Source organism: Ursus maritimus, unplaced genomic scaffold, assembly GCF_017311325.1.
Source record: "Ursus maritimus isolate PB19 unplaced genomic scaffold, ASM1731132v1 scaffold_13, whole genome shotgun sequence".
NCBI classification, from domain to species: Eukaryota; Metazoa; Chordata; class Mammalia; order Carnivora; family Ursidae; genus Ursus; species Ursus maritimus.
In genome coordinates, this window is record NW_024423675.1 from 54,488,146 (window position 1) to 54,497,239 (window position 9,094).

Here is a 9,094-nt window from a genome sequence, read left to right on the forward strand (position 1 = left end):
CCCCCCCCCCCAAGTATCCTGTAAATCTACTTTAACATATAAAAATTCCTTTGGAAACTTCATCTCTAACTTCCCCAAGATACATATTGGCAATCATCCCCCAAGCATACGGCCCACTGATATACATCTGAAGGGTCTCATGACTAAGGTTTTATAAGACGGTAGTAAATGACCTTTTCCCAGCAATAGCTATCCCCTCAAGGTCCTGGAAACCTTGCTTCCAAAATTCCTTAGAGACTTATGCTATCCCGAAACCCCTCCCAACGTGAAAGTATATAATGGGCCACCCCTCATGACCCCGGGGGCAGCTCTTTCTGCCCACAGGTCCTGTCCCCGTGCTTTAATAAACCACCATGTTGCACCCAAGACGTCTCAAGAATTCTTTCTTGGTCCTCGGCTCCGGAATCCCCTCGGCTCCGGACTCCACCCCACGTCACCTCACCTATGTCCCACAACCACAGCAAGAGGGGCTCACCCTGAGCTGGGTGGTGCTGGATGGTGCCAGGATGTGGCTGCTCAAGGAGGGCCCCGGGAGGAACAAGCCTTGAGCCTTTGCTCAAGTGCGCTGGGAAGTCTAATGGTGGACAATTGTGGGGGTTGGTGACCCATCGAGAAGTTGCTTGAGTGGCAGAGTCAGGGGCTGGTGTGGGGCCCAGGCCCCGCGGGATCGCCGTGTCCTGCCCAGAGCCCGGGGCTGGGGCGGCGGCTCCCCGAGGACAGGCAGCGGCTGGGGCCGACCGCAAACTCCCCGCCGCGCCCTCTCTCCCTCCCCAGCGCTCCGCGCGCCCGGCGCGGGGTAGTACGTGGTGGCCCAAGTCGCCTCTTTTCCTTCCCAGGGGGCGACCAACTTCCGGCGGACGGCACGGAGCCAGAGAGGAGCCCGGGGCGGGGACCTGAGGAGGGGGCGGCGGGGGCAGCCGGCGACGAGGTTCGCACAGCCCCGGGACTCACCTGTGTCTCGGCCGCCGCGCGTCGCGCCCTGGAACTTTGTGCGCGGCGCCGCCGCGGTCTCGCGCAGCAGCAGTAGAAACAGGAGCAGCCCAAACAGGAGCAGCAAGCGCCGCGGATACCCGGCTGCGGCGGGCTCCATCGCGACCCCCAGCCTGGGGGGAGGCCCAGTAGAGGTCCCGAGCGGCTGCCGAAGGCACTCGCGGGCCGGAAAGAGTAACGTGCTTCCTGTCGCCGGGCCGGCCGGGACTTGGGCCGGTGCTGGGCTTTTCGCCGGAGGACGCTTCTCTTCGATCCAAGTGCTCCTGGATCCCCGCACGTCCACGAATCGGCGAGAAATCCGCAAAGATGATTCCAATTTGCTCTTCTACTCTTTGAGAGAGAGGAGGAGCGAGGGGGCGGGGCCTGGGGGGGCGGGGAAGCAGGCTCCTTCCTGAGCGCGGAGGCGCAGGCAGGGCCGAGGCTGAAGCTGGACGGGCGAGGCGGTCGCAAATAAAGCTGCTGTAACTGTAACTGTAACTGTAACTGTAACTACAAGCTGCGGCGAGGCTGCCCGGGTAGAGGCTGCGGGAGTAGAGGCTGGCCAGGCCGAGGCTGCCTCAGGAAGGGCAGGCGGGACCATAGGGCGGTATAGGTGGCGGGGCTCAGCGTGGGCGGGGTCGCAGGACACCACCCTCGGACCCAACCAAAAGAAGGTACTTAACCGAGTCACCCAGGCGCCCCAGACTCCTCGAATTTTTGAGAAGGTTCTCAGTGCTGTTCTTCTATTTAACGAGCAGAGTCTTCCCGCTAAGCTGCACTTGCCCTGTGGCCTGAGGAGACTAATGGCATTTTATTTATTTTTTTTTTTTTAAAGATTTTATTTATTTATTCTACAGAGATAGAGACAACCAGCGAGAGAGGGAGAAACGCAAGCAGGGGGAGTGGGAGAGGAAGAAGCAGGCTCATAGGGGAGGAGCCTGATGTGGGGCTCCATCCCTTAAAGCGGGGATAACGCCCTGAGCCGAAGGCAGACGCTTAACCGCTGTGCCACCCAGGTGCCCCACTAATGGCATTTTAAAAAGTAATTTAAAAAATGGCAAATACGGTCAAACCACATAAAATTTACCATCTGCATCATTTTTAGTGTACATTAGTTTTAAGCCTCTCAATTTTTAATATTGCTTCTGCAGTAAACCTAGTGTACCCTGATTGTTAGGTCTTTTATTTTTTATTTTATTTTATTTTATTTTATTTATTTTATTTTATTTTATTTTATTTTATTTTATTTTAAAGAATTTATTTATTTGAGAGAGAGAGAGCACAGAGGGTGAGGCAGAGGGAGAAGCAGACGCTCCGCTGAGCAGAGAGTAGGATGCGGGGCTGGATCCTAGGACCCTGAGATCATGACCCGAGCTGAAGGCAGATGCTTATTAACCATCTGAGCCACCCAGGCGCCCCTAGGCCTTTTATTTTTACTTTGTTTCCTTTCATTTTCAGGGTGTCTTTTGAAATCAAAGTGTGCCTTGCATTATTTTTTAATCTAACCTGAGAATTTCAGTTCTTTTTTTTTTTTTTTTTTTTAAGATTTTATTTACTTACTTAACAGATATAGAGACAGCCAGCGAGAGAGGGAACACGGCAGGGGGAGTGGGAGAGGAAGAAGCAGGCTCCTAGGGGAGGAGCCCGACGTGGGGCTCGATCCCATTACGCCGGGATAACGCCCTGAGCCGAAGGCAGACGCTTAACCGCTGTGCCACCCAGGCGCCCCGAGAATTTCAGTTCTTTAATTGGAGAGTTTAGCAGTTTACCTTTATTGTGATTACTATACAGTAGGAGTTATCTCAGCCATCATATTTTTCATTTATGCTGCTTTAAAAAAATTCCCTCTCGTATCTGCATTCCTTTTATTCGACTGACTTTTCTTCTGCTGTTTTAAATATTATTCATTCTAGTTTTCTTCTCGTAATCATTGCCCTTAAACTTTGATCATCTAATGTTTATTTACACTTATTTCATTGTTTTTGTTTGTAGGAAGAAAATTATTTAGCATGTCTTCATATCTCTTTTGTGTGCCTCCTCCTGCCCCATTTCCCTGATATTACCCAGATTTTTTATTTCTGAGTTGTTGCTATACTTTTTCTTTCCTGTGCTAGAAACTTCCTCACCCTTCGCCCCCCTCCTTTTTAAGGCAACACTAATCTTTAACAAATTAACAATTTAAAAATTGTTTTTTAACAAAATTTTAACTACCTTTAACAAATAAAAATTTTAACAAAATTGCTTACTTATTCTCCTTATTTCTCTTATTACATCTCCTGGATGTGTTTCTCTTACTATTGGAATACTTTATCCAAAAGATATTTTCAAGTTGGATATTTCTGGGAAAAAATATTCTTTAGGCTTTATATGTTCAAAAATATTTTTAATACACAGTGGTATTCAGAATTCTGAAGATTTCCTCCAAGTGTCACGTTCCTTGGTCACTCAATCAAATGTTAATTTAGGTACTGCTGTGAAGGGGCTTTGCAGATGTAATTAAAGTGGCTACTCAGTTGACTTTAAGATAGGGAGATCATCCTAGATTGTCTGAGGTGCCCTGTGAATCACATGATCCCTTCAAAATGAAGACTTTCTCAGACTGGAGGCCAGCGAGATGTGGCAGGAGAGGGTAGAGAGATTTGGCGCCCTTCCGCTGGCCCTGAGATGAAGGGGGGCATATACAAATGGAGGTCCCTACAGAAGTTAAGGAGGGCCTCCAGCTGGCAGCCAGGAAGGAAGTGGGGCTCTCAGTCCAGAAACGCCAAGAAAATGGATTTCCTTAGCAATCTGAACAGGCAGATTCCTCCCAATGTCTTGACAAAGAGCCCACGTGGTCCGTGCCTTGACCTTGGTTATGGCAAGCCCAGAGGAAACCGAGCCAGTTCAGACATTTCATTTACATAGCTCTGACATAAGAAATATGTGTTGAATTAAGTAGCTAAGTTTGTGGCGATATGTTATGGCTGCCATAAAAAATTGATACACAGTCTCCTACTTGAATGAGAATTTGACAGCATATAAAATTCTAGGCCCCAAGCTCTTTTCCTCCAACACTTGAGAGGGAATACTCCTTGGACCTCCTGCAGCCAGGGCGGCTGGTGAGAAGATTGCTGTTGATCTCTTTCCTTCTTACCTTTACAGCTCCTCAAGGTTCATTTGGGGACAGGAGCCAGAAGGCTGCTCATTTGTTACCTCCATCTGCTTGATCTTGTACCATTAGGGTGACAGTTGTAGTTTCATGGAGTTGGAGGAAGATTTTCAACACTTTTTCAACCAATAGACAGATAGATGTGCTTATGGGTATGACAAGTTCCCTGGTTTTCTTTTGTTCGGGTACCACTAGACTTCCTTCCCTCCACCTTTTATAAAAATCACATTTGTTGAGCTATAATTTATAGGCAATCCTCCCCTTCTTTTTGAATACACGTAGTTTCAAGTCCCTTATCTTCGGAAGTGTAGGAGAAGCCTATGGGCATTTGTCCAAATTCGAAGGCACGTTTCTCAGGCTATGGAAGTAAAAGCAGATGCACGATATTACTCCAGCTCCGCATCCTCTTAGCAACCCGTAATTTCTACAGAGAATCCTATTTCCAAGCAGTATTATCTTCAGGTTTGCAGAGGAGAAAAAAAAGGGTGATTTTTTTTTCAGTGACCACAGTTTAGCTCTGAGACAAAGTGTTGGAGCTAGATTACATCACTTTCACTCAGGATCATTTTTCTATTGTATAAATTACATAAAATCAGCCACATAATGCTAGATTTATTATAAGTATGATAGATAATAAAGTATCCAAGCCCCTTTAGTCATTGGAAACACTTCTGTTAATTCTAGGCTTTGAGAAATAAATAGCCACATAGCACCTGGAGAAACCGAACTCAGCTGACTTAATCAGATATTACCAGGTATTTGTAGGGCTCTAACAGAAGCTTAATGAATTATTCTGGCTTAAATATTTATTTATTTATTTACTGAAACATAGAGTTATGTACTTTAAGCTTCCTTTTACGGAGGAAGTCAAGATATTGGGTCTGTTGATAAGCATGTCCTGTGCCACACTGAAAAATTTACTATGAGAAAGCATGCATTTCTTAAAATTGTAAAAGTATTTATAAATCTGCCAGTCCACTAGGAATGCTAGGATAAGAGACAGTCCACTACTGTTTACTTCTTAATTTTCACCAGAAATTTAGGCTTTTAAGGGTTAAGAATTCCAATATAGAAGCTAAATGAATAATTTTAAAATACATTTAAAATTATACCTAAACTGTGTGAATTGTAGTAACTCTTTGCACCTGAGGATAAATCACTAATTTTGGATTTAACATGCAGGGTGGCACCATAGGAAAACATGTAAGGTCAGGAGAACCCTGAAGAGTCCAAATGAGTAAGGAAAATACATATGACCAGAGTTACCATGGGATGCTTAGACATTTCCTTGCAATGTGAGCATTTTTCTGCCTAGAAACTGCATAATTGACTGTTCAGCTCCTGCTGGCAGACACCACGTGGCACAGCAACAGCGGAGCAAGAAAACCATGAAAATTTTCTGTTATAAATCAAATGATTTCAAATCTTTATTTTTTGCAAAGCATTCTGGGCACAGTCCCCGCTCCTCCCAACAAACTAACAAGCAAAGAACAGCAGCAACAATGATGAACCAAAGTTAAGTCTCTGATTTCTCCAGTAATGGATGAAAATTATCAATAGAGGGAATTAATATTTATCTGTAATAAGAAGATGTATGGACATAAAATGAAAAGTTAGTAATAGATATTTTTCATGAGAATGTTTTGCTTTATTAGCAGACGTGTGCTAAACAGTTAATTATGCCTGTATTTAAGCAGATAATTTTATTTTACAGTTTTTCTGATTTTTTTTGTGTGTATTACATTTTCTTTTATTTTTTTCTCCCACAATAGTAGATACTTTAAAAAATTGCTCTTTCAGAGAATTCCCTCCATTTTAATTACTGTCGAAATATTTCTTAACTCTTTTTAACAGTAAACCTTATCTCAAAGGAGTGTGCTTGCTTTCTGTTTGGTTTCTGCCCAGAGAACATTCTTATCCGGTGTTATTTGAATTCTCCCTTATCCTTCTCTTTTTTTATAAGGACGCTTTTTGGTCTCCATTCTGAGCCCAAAAGATTCATCTTTGCAATCTATCTATCTATCTATCTATCTATATATATCTATCTATTTATTTATGAAAGAGCATGTGAGCAGGATGGGGGAGAGGGTCAGAGGGAGAGAGAGATCGTAAGCAGGCTCCGTGCTCAGTGTGGAGCTTGATGAGGGGCTCGATTTCACGATGTTGAGCTCATGACCCCACCCAAAATCAAGAGATGCCCAGCCGACTGAGCCACCCAGGGACCCCTCATCTTTGCAATTTTAATAACCTCTCTACTTCCCCTCCTAGAAAATATTAAACCAGCTACTGGTACTCCATGACTGAGTCAAAGTTTACTGCAACTGATGCTCATTTTCTTACAATGTCGGGGGTAATCATTGTTTGGTAGCCATTGGTAGTTGCTGAGTAGTCAGGAACATGCCCTGGAAAAAGAGGAGGAGGAAGAGGGGAAAAAAGGGAAGAAACCTGTGGCTGAATTATGTGAATCATAAACAGGTATCAGGTGGCCGTGTGTATGATGAACACTTTTCTAAGAATTCTTTGACTCATATATCACCACCCCCTTGGGCTCCCTCCAGGTATGGGGAAAATCTCTTCATGTTTCTTTTTTGTTTTTAAAGATTTTATCTATTTATTTGACAGAGAGAGAGACAGCCAGTGAGAGAGGGAACACAAGCAGGGGGAGTGGGACAGGAAGAAGCAGGCTCCCAGCGGAGGAGGCTGATGCGGGGCTCGATCCCAGAGCCCTGGGATCACGCCCTGAGCCAAAGACAGACGCTTAACGACTGTGCCACCCAGGCGCCCCAATCTCTTCATGTTTCTTGAAGACACTGTTTAGGCCTTTCTCTCAGAGCTTAGGATTTTGGAAAAAAGAAAGGGGTCTTTTTTATTTTCTACTCTGCCATGAATCTCCCTTGAGGAAAAGGGCCCCCAAAGCTACTTTCTTAGGTGGGGAGAAGGGAAGGGAGAAATACAGAGAAAAATCTAATGTTTAACTTTATGTTGCTGTAATAGAGTCCACTCAGCTGACATAGGTCAGGTTAGATTTTATTCTCTTGAAGTTTAACCTGGATAAGACCACATGAAAATCATTCATTGCTGCTATTCCTACATGTCCTAACTGGTTAAGATTCAAGATGAATTTATCCATCCCTAACTGAGAGGTATGACATTTTAGGTTTAGGGTTTTGGCTCTCGGTCTCCAAAGTGAGAGGAATATATAAATCCTTTTTAATAAGCACAACTGAGTTTACATGAGAGGGAAATTTTTAAGAGCAAAACATGAAAAAAAGAACTGAAAAGCAGAGTGGTAAGCCAAGGGTGGACACTGTGGTTTCCCAGGTTGGTGGAAGCATAGGGTAGGTAGGTTGTTGGCCTTGGTATGCATGAGGTTTAGATTTTCCTCCTACTCAGGGACCAGAGATTAGGTTATGAGCCTTATCAAGGTGAGGAGCTGGAACCGAGGCGGCATATAAAACCGAGATATAGGACAAGGTGGATTAGGAACTAGTCTGCTCAGGAGCACAAAGAGATAATTTAAAAGGACACAGCAGGCACATTTCTGTCTTGGCCTGGGTCCTGTGTACAAAAATAACAAACAAAAGACTCTCCTGAGAATTCATGACTATAAGCTGTCCTTATTTGGCTTTCAGTTTAGAATTTAATCTGCCTGACCGATCCAGGAATCTCCAAGCCACAAAATAACCTAAAAATAATTTCTGGCTAGAAGAGACCCACGCGTGTTTAGCAAAATCAAACATAATATTCCTCCAGAAGAACACAGCCTCCAAGGGGCTGCAGACATTTCCTACAGAGGAAGCCCTGCCAAAGGAAACTCACAACTGAATGGACATTAAATCATGTCATGATGTGAATCTCAGGACATTAATCCTCAATTTCTGGAAACACAAGAAATCCCAAGTAGGATATAGAAAAATAAATTAACTCGAAGTCACAATATGGTGAAGTTGCAGAAAATCTTCAAGATCTTCAAAGAGAGAGAAGAGAAAAAATTTAAAAGCAACTATTGATATGATTACCTTCAGTGGTAAGACAATCAAATTGACAACAAAGTTCTACGCAGTTTTGAAAAACTCTCAACTATTATTTCTCCAAATATGACTTCTTCCCTGTTTTTTTTTTTTTTTTTTTTTACCTCTCGCTTTAGGATGGCAGTTAAACGAGGGCTGAACCATTTCACAGGGTCTCCTCTCTCTGTCTCTCTCACTCTTCTGTGTTTTTCCATTCTTTGGTCTTTCTGTGCCTTATTCTAGATAATTTCTTCTGATTCACCTTCCAGTTGATGGTTCTCTCTTGAGGCATGTATAATCTGCTATTTAAGGCATTTACCAAGCTCTTAATTTTAGCTATTGGATTTTATAGTTATAGATGATTCCTTAGTTCAAATAGCCTGTGTCACTTTTATATAATTTCCAGTTCTATGTTGAAGTTTTTCAATCTCACTTTTTTTTTTTTAAAGATTTTATTCATTTATTTGACAGAGAGAGAGAGAGACAGCCAGCGAGAGAGGGAACACAAGCATGGGGAGTGGGAGAGGAAGAAGCAGGCTCCTAGGGGAGGAGCCTGATGTGGGGCTCGATCCCAGAACGCCGGGATCACGCCCTGAGCCGAAGGCAGACGCTTAATGACTGCGCCACCCAGGCGCCCCTCAATCTCACTTTTTAAAAGCTCTTTAAGCATAGCGAGCATAGTTATTTCAACACTCCCGCCTGATCATTTTAAAACCTAAAGCTGCAGGATCCAATCAGTAGTTACTAGCCACAGTCGGCTATTGAACACTTGAAATACAGCTAGTCTGAATTGAGATGTACTGTAAGTGTAAATTGCACACTAGATTTTTGGAGATTTAGTATGAAAACGTCAACTATCTCATTATTAATTTATATATTGATTACATGTTGAAATAAAAATTTAGGTTAGATAAAAATTTGAGTTAAAATATACTGCTTTAAATAAAAACGGTTTTAAGAATTTCAC